Raw genomic sequence first — 13,164 nt, 5'->3', positions numbered from 1 at the left:
GACCATTATCTGCCTCTCTACCATCACTAAAGACCATTATCTGCCTCTCTACCATCACTAAAGACCATTATCTGCCTCTCTACCATCACTAAAGACCATTATCTGCCTCTCTACCATCACTAAAGACCATTATCTGCCTCTCTACCATCACTAAAGACCATTATCTGCCTCTCTACCATCACTAAAGACCATTATCTGCCTCTCTACCATCACTAAAGACCATTATCTGCCTCTCTACCATCACTAAAGACCATTATCTGCCTCTCTACCATCACTAAAGACCATTATCTGCCTCTCTACCATCACTAAAGACCATTATCTGCCTCTCTACCATCACTAAAGACCATTATCTGCCTCTCTACCATCACTAAAGACCATTATCTGCCTCTCTACCATCACTAAAGACCATTATCTGCCTCTCTACCATCACTAAAGACCATTATCTGCCTCTCTACCATCACTAAAGACCATTATCTGCCTCCCTACCATCACTTAAGACCATTATCTGCTTCTCTACTATCACTATACACCATCATCTGCCTCTCTACCATCACTAAAGACCATTATCTGCCTCTCTACCACCACCACACGCCATTATCTGTCTCTCCACCACCACCACCACAAACCATAAAACTGCCTCTACTGAGGCCAACACGCGGGCTAGCAGTTGCTCCCTGCTTCTCACTAAGCTTAAACTGCCTCTCCATCATCGCGATACCCGAGACTCAGGCAGGCCGAATATGTCGTCCACTGGGATTTCTACACATAACGGGACTCGCGGAACCTTCTAACTCCAAGAGGGCATTTCTCTCTCGGAAGATACAAGACGAAAAGGCAAAACGGAAGACGCCACATGCAGAAGGACGGCAGTAGATTGAGGGCGACGAGAAAGAAGGGGCTGACAGAAGAGTTCTCTACGTGTGTGAGGAATGGTTTAATTACAGGTATCAAGTATACCCGAGGGAACTTGGTGGTCCCTTGCCTGGCCTACCCTGCGGGGTTGAAGCCCAGGGCGTGTTGGTAATCCCTGCTTAACCCCACCCACAACACGTGAGGAGGATTCGTACACGGCTGAGTGTGACACAAGAATAACTGACGGATAGGATGAAAACTGCAGATAATACAGTTTTTGGGTCTAATACTTTCGACAGGTGCTTGCGAGGAAAAAAAAAACTTGGGGAATTGGTGGAACGTATGACCTGAATGGAGGGGTATGGCGGGCATGGTGCGCCATGCGATGACACAGCAATGAAGAGGGTCTGGACGCTCGTCTGGAGAGAACGTCACAAAACACAGCTGTATAACTGGATCCAGAGGAAATGTCTATGTGGCGGGCGATGCATTCACGCGAATGCATGAGGGATGGAAGCGGCAGGACTGATAAATAAGTATAGTCCTAAGTGACCATGACAATAACAGTGGTGGGGAACAGGGAACATGTCCACCATTGGGTAAGACAGACGAACGTACGTATTTTCAGATCCAAGTGTGCGTGGAGTCTGAGCCATCACAAAGCCACGGTCACCCTCCCTCACGCGAAGCCGCAGAGGGAGAAGAGGGTGTCGAAAGCAGGTGGGGAAAGACAAGGAATTACCCACGAAAAAAAAGACACCCGTTCCCAAAGCAAATGGGATGGTGTATGTAGCCAAAGGGTGGCCAGGATGAATGTACAGGTGGCCAAAAGTCGACGGCAAGACTGATGCTTGACGACCTTCAAACACACACACACACACACACACACACGACCACCATAATATCCCCACACCTGCAGAGCGTCATTAGCCGAGCTAAACAGGTAATTCCTTATCGTCTATCCCACGCGTCCCATAAATGTTAAAGATACACAGACTTTACTGTCGTGTTGGGGGGACTGCTTTGATGCTGCCTAATGACCCCTGAGGCCCGAGGCTTTCTCTAACCACTCACTAGCACACGCTTGCCAACCATCTAATGCTCATCACTAAACACTTTGAACTTTATTCTTCCAACAACCTTAACCCCTGAGTCGATCCCTCAGCCCATGCCTCTCCACATACACACGCCTCCCTCTAACCACCCTAATCTCGACCTCCTGCCCGAGAGGTTCGACCCCCACCGCCACCACCACTTACACCCCTAAAGGCCTTCCCCCCACACCACCTGACCTCGGCTTGATCCCCGTCCCTACTCCGCAGTACGTTCCTCCCACTTATCAGTGCCCCTAACCCCATCCACCTTCACTACACACACACTCCTTACACCACACCCCCGACACAGTCCTCCCCTCCGCGCCCCGCCCGACCCACTTCGCGGAGCCAGGGAGTCATATGCCTCTTCGTCAACCTCCTCACCACCAACACGCTTCCCAAAGGCATAGCCACGAGAGTTCATGGCTCGGTGAGGTACACCACGTCTGTCTTCCTCCCTCGCGTTATGTCTTCCTCCCTGCCAGTACTGTAGAGGTCTGCGAGGCCGCAAAGATCAGCGCCACGCCCAAGATACTCGCATCAAATTTCCAGTCCTAAGGAGTTTGTCTTCAAATTTAAGAGGAGACTATGAACATGCCAATAAACATTGGATCAATACTGAATTTTCTTACAGGGTCATTGCAATAAAATTAGTTGCACGCATAATCGTAACAGTAGTAATAGTAGTAGTAGTAAAATAATCGAATAAGCCACCTGCCCTTGTACCTTAGGACCGCTCATTTCTCTCACCCTCAAACCCCGTTGCAATGGAACTGTAAGCGTCTCGCCTCCAGATAGTATGGCATTAGATCCTCATCGTACCACAGTGGATAGCCTTAAAGGCGGTACCAGACGTCGGGTCCGGCGCAGATAATGCTCATAAAGATAAGATCGCGAGTGCACGAGTCCAGAACAGAAAGTGTGAAAAGTTATCAAGATTCACCAAGGCTTTTAGCCTGGCACGGGCCCATCCACGTCTACACGAGACCAGCATCCCAGTTTTCACCAAGAACCTCGAACGAGGGAGGTGGGAACAAGGGCCTGAGAGAGAGAGAGAGAGAGAGAGAGAGAGAGAGAGAGAGAGAGAGAGAGAGAGAGAGAGAGAGAGAGAGAGAGAATTTTGGCAAGTCAGACCCACTGCAGCCGGGGAATGGGGCGTCGAGGTAGAAGAATTCGTGAGACACGAGTGCGCCCAGATAACTGTGTGTGTGTATGGGGTACAGACCCCGCAGCAAGACTTACCAGGAGTCCACACACACACACACACACACACACACACACACACACACACACACACACACACACACGACTACTGATGTAGACTGGGAGAGAGAAACTACTGCCATGCCGCCGCCTGCGGTCTCCTCCCCCACCACCACACGGACCTACGTGACTCACGCACCTCATCACGAGAACGGTAACGAACAACGAAAGAGGGAGGGGAGGGGGGGGGGGAACATTCGTCAGTGTCATAGGTGAACAAAAAGGGGAAGGGGGGGGGGGACATGAGGTGTGCTGCAGGACAAACCACCTCTGTGGTGCGGAGGTGCACGGACGACGGAACGTGCAGTGCGGAAGAACCAACAACAGTGCGTCGCATAGGTGCGCCAACGGAACATGCGGTGCAGCCGGGGCAGTACACAGGTACCGTCTTCTAAAGACCCACAACCCACGGCACAGAGCCAGGGAGGGAGGCAGAGTGTACGGCTCCTTAAGGATCCCCACGTTCGAGCCACAGGGCGCGGGTGTGGGCGGGCGGGAAGGGCGCGCTGTTGACATAAATTCCGCCCCAAGGAACCTGGCTGTGGGCCGGGTTGACCCCTGGCGGTGACCCCTGCCGGGAGACACCTCCCACCCCTCGTCATCATCCCCCACCACCCCCTCCCCACAGTCATGACGCACAATGTGTCATTAGCCAAGAAGAGGGATGGGGGAGGGAGGAGGGGAGAGAGAAAAGAAAACCTGCCCTTACCATTGCTTCCTCAATCTTGTGGGTAAAGCACCGCTAAAACCTCACAATCGATCCCTCCAGCCTACGCCACCGCTAATTTCCCGTGTCTGTGTGTGTGTGTGTGTGTGCTTTCTCTTCCCCAGAGAGCCCCCAGTGGGGAAGGGAACACGAAACCCAACCTTTTTTCTTCAACTGCTGAGCAGGCCATTCCATACCACACGACCACCTCATTACTAACCAACGTCGACATAATAGCTTCTTGATCATGAGGTAATTCATTTCCTTTACGCAGTCCTAAAACAGCGCTCTTCAGGGCGCCACTGCTGTCTCCCAACACCTCATCCTCGCCTTGGTGGCGGTGGGGTGGAAAGCATGTGCTGGGGAGTCGTTGGATCCGTGACGAGGAGCGTGCTCCGCCACACCCGACTCTTGCACCAGCTCAAGGGCAAGCAAGCGCTGCCTTACTCAACACCAACACCCCCAACTCAACGCACACCCACCCCTCTCCTCACACCACCTTGCTTCATGTTCAAAACCCTCCCTCCACTCCTCACACCACCTTGCTTCACGTTCAAGACCCTCCCTCCTCTCCTCACACCACCTTGCTTCACGTTCAAGACCCTCCCTCCTCTCCTCACACCACCTTGCTTCACGTTCAAGACCCTCCCTCCTCTCCTCACACCACCTTGCTTCACGTTCAAGACCCTCCCTCCTCTCCTCACACCACCGGGTCTCATGTTCAAGACAGGTGTACGAGAATAAGTATAGCACCGTAGCGCAACCCCCTCACCACCGTCGAGCAAGTGATGCAGGTGGTATGTATATAAAAAAAAAAAAAAACTATTGTGGGACCCCCATTTTTTAAAATCAGCTTCCTTACCGCAACCCTATGGACATCTCCCGCCTCAGTGCTAAGTCACTGTTTACACTGACGAGAGGCCGCAATATAACTCCGCCACACACACACACACACACACACACACACACACACACACACACACACACACACACACACACACACACGTAACGACGGCGAGGTGCTTCAGCAAGTGTACCTCATATGAGGGCTTTGTCCCGGCAATGCCAGGCGACAAGCTCTGTGGAATACAAACTCTTTTATTCATCAACCCATCTCTTTCCACCCCAGTACCCCTTCCACTCTCCCAAACCCCCTCCATTTCCTCCCTTCTTACCGTCCCATCAATCAGCTACACCGCCCTTCCCTAAAACAAAACCCCCACCCTCCCTCCCTCTCCCTCCTTAAGACTTTCAGCAGGGGGGTGGTGGAAATATTTTCAAACCTCGACTTTTCGCCTTGGGCAAGTAAAACCAACACCACCAAATACGTTTTGCAATCCTGTTACATCCTGCAGATGAAGTCAGTGTGCGTGTCCCACTGGTTGTGACTCATGCGCTATCCTGTGGTAAATGTCAAAACAGCTGGTCAGGAGAGACCATTCCTTTGCCATGGCAGCCTCGAACTGGGTACAGGAGGTCGTGTATGGGGACAGTGGTTCTTTACAATCGTGTGACGCAAGGAACACGCCAAGGAAGAAGAACCTGCCTCCCCCAACGCGCAGTCGACGGCCTGCACCTAAAGCAAGATCACTACCTGTGTCTCGTTGAAATTCCCAGCTGATGGCGAGCGGCCAGGCCAGCCAGCAGATGAACATGGAAAACCTGTTGTCATGTCAACACCCCCTTAACACCAGGCCATGAGAGGAGAGTCCAGCTCCCTTTTTACCAACACAGCATCCCCCTTAACGCCATGGTGGGCCGTCCAACTCCCTTACAAAAGCAACACCCCTTAATACCATGCCAGAAGGAGTCTGGTGGATAGTCCTGCTACCACACTAACACCACACGCCATGTAGATGCCTTCGAAGTGCCTGCAGCGTGTGAGGATGTGGCGGTGCTGTGGTTGCTGAAGGAGGAGGCGGTGGTGGTGATGGGCCAAAGGCTACATACGTAAATGGAGGCGATGACATGTTACTGGTGGTGGAGGAGGGGAGAGAGACAGGCTACAGGTGGTCGTGGTGACAATACGAACAGCTAAAGGTGGTCGTGGTGACAGTACGAACAGCTACAGGTGGTCGTGGTGACAGTACGAACAGCTACAGGTGGTTGTGGTGACAGTACGAACGGCTACAGGAGGTCGTGATAACACAGTATGAGCGGCTAAAGGTCGTCACAGTGGTGGTGAGGCAGGCTACAGGTGGCCACAGTGAGGGAGAGAGAGGCTCAAGATGGCCAGGACGGTGACGTGAAGTCTACAGGTAAACATAATGATGGTGATGAGGAAGTAACGATAAGGGAGAGGAGCTGCAAATGGGGGTAAGGAAGGCTACGGATGGTGGTGGCTGTGGTGAGACAAAGTATCCAGAAGGTGGTGGTGGTGGTGGTGGTGGCGGAGGGCAAGGGAGGTCGTCGACAGCAGCGCCAGGGCCCCTGTGGTCACGGGACCTGACACATGTGTCACACACACACACACACACACACACACACACACACACCCTCCACACTCCTTCATCCCCGCCTCGATGAAGACGACTCTAGCGGAAAACTGTCTAATTAAAGCTACCTTTCAATAACTTCCAAGTTTCCTCCCCTCAAGTCCATAACAGCTACACTCAATATGTCACGCTACTTCAATCATCAATAAGGGGTGAGGAGGGGAGTCTTAACGGTACACAAAATTCAGATTTAGGGAAGTGGCCTTTCTCCTCTCCACCTCCCTCATCAATTTAAATTAAAATGACATTTTCTCCTCCCTTATTGTCTCATCAATTTCAGGCTCTGTGACGCTTCCTTCTCTTTCTCTCCCACCAACTCTAGGGCCCCGCGACTTTTCTCCTCTCTCTCTCTCGACGCTTCTTTCTCTTTCTCTCCCACCAACTCTAGGGCCCCGCGTCTTTTCTCCTCTCTCTCTCTCGCCAATTTAAGGCATGGTGGCTGCACCTATCAATGGTGTCAAACGCCTCGCACTATTAATCGCCCAAAGTTGGGTTAATATTGTTTTTTTTCTCTTGTATTAGTGACGCCAGGGACGCAGCCAGTCAGCCATCTCCCAAATCTCACACTCGCTTCCTCATTCCTTACACCCGGTTCTTCCATTCCATATTCAACAGCTTATATTTTCCTTTCCTGGTGTATTATGTAGGAGAGTATTCTAAAAGTGTGGGAAAACACTGCGCTTCGCTTCACAAATCTGGAAATCAGTACAAGGATGTGTATGAGAGACTTTCGACTGCTGGATGGATCCCCGACCCATCCCCATGGAGCTGAGAATACGAGTAATGGGAGCCAGATGGATAAGTATTACATCCGTCGACTCTTCTTTGGTCTTGCTTGTGGTTCGCACATTTTCAGTGACATGAATTCCTAAATAGCTCTCAGGCCACCAACCCTCCTGGCTGGCTTGCTACCGGGGGCCTGCCACGTCTCCACCAGCCATCATCAACAACGTACAAACCTTCCAAGGTAACTACCAACGACCTAGTTATGCCAGGGGATTTATTTCCGCCATCCGACCGTGTTAACGTTCATCCATTTGTTCTTCCATCATCACCACCTCTCTCTCTCTCTCTCTCTCTCTCTCTCTCTCTCTCTCTCTCTCTCTCTCTCTCTCTCTCTCTCCCAAGGGTAGTTTCGAGCCATCAAGTATCTGCCACTGGAAAACACTGCTATGACACTTTGTGGTCGGAGGATAATATACCAGCATAATCTGATGCGGATGACCCCCGCGGGCCTCCACATGATTACTATCCCGCACAGTACAAGCAGGTTACTAAACCAGCTGATGCTGACCTTCACATAGGTTTATTACCCTGCATTGTGGACGCAGGTCAATAAACCAGCCTTGATGTTAGCGCCCCCTGCTAACCTTCACACAGGTTTATTACCCTGCATTGTGGACGCAGGTCAATAAACCAGTCTTGATGTTAGCGCCCCCTGCTAACCTTCACACAGGTTTATTACCCTGCATTGTGGACGCAGGTCAATAAACCAGCCTTGATGTTAGCGCCCCCTGCAGGCCTTCACACAGGTTTATCATCCTGCACTGTGGACGCAGGTTAAATCAACCAGCTTGAGTCTGATGATGTAGTGACCTGCTGACCTTCACAAGTTTATTATTCAGCTATGTGGACGCAGGTTAATGCACACTAGAAGGGTCTGGTGTGTGTGTGTGTGTGTGTGTGTGTGTGTGTGTGTGTGTGTGTGTGTGTGCCACAAGCAGGGCCTCCACGAGAGGCGAAACTCCGCCTGCCTTTCCCAGGTCGAATCTTGTGGGTTAACTGTCTCGCACCACCAGGCGTGAGGAGACTCCTCCTCCTCCTCCTCCTTCACACGGACACAGATAGGAGAAATAAGAGCTCCTGTACATCTTCCAACAGCGTCATCTCTCGCCTTATGGTTCTTCCACCTGCTACGCCTTCCAAAGTTACGACTCTTCCAGCTGCGACATCTTCGAAAGTTACGACTTTTCCACCTGCGACATCTTCGAAAGTCACGACTCTTCCACCTGCGACACGATCTTCCAATGTTACGACTCTTCTACCTGCGACATCTTCCACAAGTTCTTCAACAGACGTCGTCACCTTTCTCCTTGAAGAGGGGCCCTACAAGAATAATAAAAGGGGAGTTCACGTGCAGGCTCAGCGGTGTGCAGAATTTCTTCCAAGTCCTTTGTGAGGTGAACTTTCCTCCCCACCCCACCCCACGCCAGAGCCGCCTCCCCCCTGGCCTTTAAGCTGGGTCACTCTCGCTAGTAACCTTTCACGGGTTCGTGTGTGTGTGTGTGCTCCACCTGGCGCGTCCCGCCTCGTCCACCGTCCCGCCACAGAGGAGGAAATAAAGATGGGGATATGGCTGCCTTCATCCCCCTCACCCCCTTCGGGAAGCACCTCCCAAAGCCACTGGTGTAGTGTGTGGGCAGAGACCAAGTAGTGCGAGAACTTCTCCCTTCAACGTACGAGAAATCTGTGTGGCATTCTTGTCCTTCCCTCGTCTTTCCCTCTTTCAAAATTCGGGCCCTACAAACACCTGGTGTACTCAAATTAAACTCGTATCTTCCATCTTTTCTTTACAAATGAATTCTTTCGTAGCCTCTTCAGCCAACATGGCTGTGACTAAGACATGCGTCTGCCATGCTATGTCGAACACTATTGGAACATACCGAAATCTGCTCGTAATCTGCACTCAACATCATGCGGTATACATCCATGGTCCAGCGGTGACCGGCGCTGCCCCACCCACACCACACAGTGTAGCTCTCGAGAGAGCAGACACACAACCAAAGCAAGCAGCGACCGATGCGCCTCACAGTCGCCCCACGCATGGTGTAATACCTGATCCATAACATCAAGATCAGGCACGCACAACGGCCTGTCTGAGTAACGCAATCCAATGGCATCATTACTACACCTCTCTCTCTCTCTCTCTCTCTCTCTCTCTCTCTCTCTCTCTCTCTCTCTCTCTCTCTCTCTCTCTCTCTCTCTCCTGCCCTCCCTGCAAGAGCACAAGAAACGCCGAGCGAAGCCTTGTTTTCCTCAAGCAGGAGTTCGGACCAGTGGTGAGGGAGGAGGAGGAGAAAGTGAGCCGCGTCAGTGTGGAGGGAGGCACACACACACACACATCATGTGTACTTTGATCTACAGTTTTTATCTCAACTAATCATATATATATATATATATATATATATATATATATATATATATATATATATATATATATATATATATATATATATCAAAGACCGGTAATGGTGAGTGGTTGAGAAGAGGATGGCGTGCAGGAAAGTGTGGAGCGAAGCGGCTCTGGCTGGCTTCCCCCAGCAGCCCCGTCAAGAGCCAACCCGACATGGGTGGTGTCCACGTATAGTTTCTCCCGAGCAGCCAACCATCCCGGAGATCACGGCTGCTCATCCCGACCCTTACACGCACCATCACCCGCCTCGCCAGCAGACTCCCTGAATACCCCTCCATCCAACAGCATGAGGAACCAGGTACAAGGGCGTACCACAGGCTAATTAATATCCCTCGCTACATCTCGATGGAAACGTGTTCCACCCCGTGCACATCCCTTGATAAAAATCTCTCCTCATCACGTACTACCACAACTGGTCCTCGAGTTACACGCACTAACTACCGCCACTCCTCCCCCGAGCCAACGCTACCGTACACCCCAACAGCAACAGCAAGGGTTTTTCAACCCTACAAACACCTGCAGGATTCCAACACACCCTCCAATTGATCGGCATGCGACCGTACACCTCTACATCCCGACACCAATTTTATGCATTTCTCTTAACACGTTTCCTTCCACTCACACTTTTAAGATCATTCCACTCACTTCCGAAGACGTATCGTCATATCTGCCGTAAAACGTCCTTGAACATACACAGTACAATGGGAGTATGAAAGCTCTAGATACATGGGACTTCTAGCTATGTATACAGTACAAAACATGCTTCCAATACGACTCCTAATCCTTGCAAGCAAAACGTGTATAGAGGAAGACCCAACAAAAAAAAAAAAAAAATCCAAAAGACGTAAAGAAAAGCAAGACTACAAAATCAAATAACCATACAAGCAGTCTACACACATAAAGGCACGCACGCACGTACGTACGCATAGGTAAGTACACACACACACACCCACGGACGCAGGCAAATTATACACCCTCCCACCATCCAGTACAAGAGCACATACTGTCATCAACTATGTCTACCCTTTCAATGTTAGTCCCCTCAAAAGAAATGGTGAAAATGAGGTAATGGTCAAGGAGTCCCATCAACAGGAAAAAGAAAATAAAACTCGGATTAAAAGAGTGAACAACTCAGGCTATAATATATTGAGTACGACACTACGGCCATATTGAGCACGACAGTACGGCCCTTCAGCACGACGTCAAGGCCCTTAGGCACGACAGTACAGCCCTTGAGCATGACTGACTCAAACACGACGTTATGGCCCTTATAGCATGACGTTATGGCCCTTAAAGCATGACGTTATGGCCCATAATGCATGACGTTATGGCCCTTAAAGCATGACGTTATGGCCCATAAAGCATGACGTTATGGCCCATGGGCACGAGGGTGCGTGCCCATGGTTATAACGACTAACTACAGCAGTACCCAAGGGCTTCACGGTTGACCACTCGAGAACCAAGGCGTTGGAGAAGCTGCCTCGATCACATTCTCGAGACGAACGGAGGGAAAGGAGCACAGCCATAAACTGACTCTCTAATACCCTGAATAAAAACTTTCCTAATTAAAAAAAAAAAGGGCCAAACGTCGGTTAGAAAATGAAGACAGAGTAGAGAGAGAGAGAGAGAGAGAGAGAGAGAGAGAGAGAGAGAGAGAGAGAGAGAGAGAGAGAGAGAGAGAGAGAGAGGGGACCATTTTCAATCTGACTTTTACACATGAGTCTTTAACATGATCGTTCTCATAAAGGCGTGAAGTCAGGAGCCATGTGTTATATATATATATATATATATATATATATATATATATATATATATATATATATATATATATATATATATATATATATATATATATATATTGACACAACTGCAAAAGTTATACAATAATACATACAAGAAAGAGAACTGGTCCCAAGACTCGTCCCTGAGGCACTCTACCATCATTAAAACCTTCCCGACCTTCATCTCTCTACATACTCTGAGATGCCGTCATCTATAATCATCGTGACATCGAGCCTTCAAGAGGGGTTCACGCCGTTCCTCAAGGCGGTTCAACCGCAAGTGTACCTCAAGGGCGTTCACACCGTTCCTCATGACAAGCCTTCCTGAACACATCTCAAGAGGTGCATTATCACACAGAGGCGTAGAGCAGTAAGGTAACTAAGGTAAGGTAACCTCACCAACCCCCCTCTCTCACCACTACAGTTCAAGACTGTCATCATTCGTGACAAAAGGCGCCATATCAGCTACGATACCTTGTGACTATCGTTAACCCACACCATATATATACCCTCATGACAATACGAAAGTAGCCAGCTCGACAATAGTTTCACCGCACATTTCTCCACCACCGCGTATCCTTGACTACCGCTGGACCACGACATGCAATGCAGAGGCCACCTCACGAGAGCTGGGTTTCCTGCCAACTACCATCAGGGTTACAGCTCGTATACACAGCATCCGGACTGACCAAACATGCACGAGAGGGATTCCCCTTTCCAAGGTTTTCGAAAATCAAACCAACGACTTGATATATACTCTACTATCACACGTAAAGTGGGTGTCTGAGGTCCAAACACGAAGCGCTTGTGTTAGCCATGCCCCACAGAGATTTCAATACCGCAAAACTAATGAGCTCATGCCATGGTAATTTTCCTTGCCCCGACACACATGGTATATAAATGTGACCTGGCAACTATTCAGCACCCGACTTCCAACATTCGCATAAAATGTAATAGCTTTTTCCTAATGACAATATGGATTTAAACAAATACGTGCCTGAAAATATATTCAGCTTGTCACCCAACACGAGAGATAACACAAGCACGAGTCTCTATCCTATATTGTTTTTGAGTTATTGTGCTAACATGAATGTATCCACAGACACACAGACACTGGGGTGAGTATCATAAAGCCTTGTGGCGGAACACAAAATATCAAACTGGTGTCACCCATTTCTATTTTCATTTCGACTAACCTTACCTATACTTATATTTCCGCTAACCTTACTTACATTTATAATTCGCAAATAATAATGCGCAGCCGCCATTCATGTTACCCGCCTGTACAATCGCATAAAAATTTCCTAGATCCAGACATGAAACAGCAACATGACGCCAGCCTAGCCGCAATGAGAGCGGAGGGAGCACCGTGCCAGGAGGCGCCGGCGTAACCAACCTAACTACAAACCGCTAACGCAAGAACCCTACGTACATTCTCCCCCCCTTGCAGGAGTACGGAAGTGACCTTGAAAAGCACGACATCGACCTACCAGGATGGTGCTTGTAGCAGATGATTTACAGGTCCCTCCGTACGGTCTGATTAACCTTCCTTAACCTTAGAGATGAAATATACGATATTTCCCAAAACGCTACAATACACCTAAAAGCATTATAGTCATAAAAAAACATCATGTATAATGTCTACAATAAACAATGCACACCAAAGGTATACACAACTCTATAAGATACTTTTCAGCCAAGACTAAGAATTTCTCATACGGCCAAACGGAGCGTTAATAGGGGTCGTGTGAAAAATATACGGGTCTTCCAAGACTAGGCT

The 13,164-nt window shown here is 49.6% G+C and overlaps 1 protein-coding gene across 2 annotated transcripts in view; it reads right to left on the bottom strand.

The window, feature by feature from the left end:
* LOC139760288 (uncharacterized) overlaps positions 1-13,164 on the bottom strand; it is a 92,735-nt gene that overhangs the window by 65,321 nt on the left and 14,250 nt on the right. The gene's annotated exons all lie outside the window — the stretch shown is intronic.

Source organism: Panulirus ornatus, chromosome 36, assembly GCF_036320965.1.
Source record: "Panulirus ornatus isolate Po-2019 chromosome 36, ASM3632096v1, whole genome shotgun sequence".
NCBI lineage: Eukaryota > Metazoa > Arthropoda > Malacostraca > Decapoda > Palinuridae > Panulirus > Panulirus ornatus.
The sequence above is the reverse complement of the archived record's forward strand: the minus strand, read 5'-3'. Positions and strand labels throughout refer to the sequence as shown.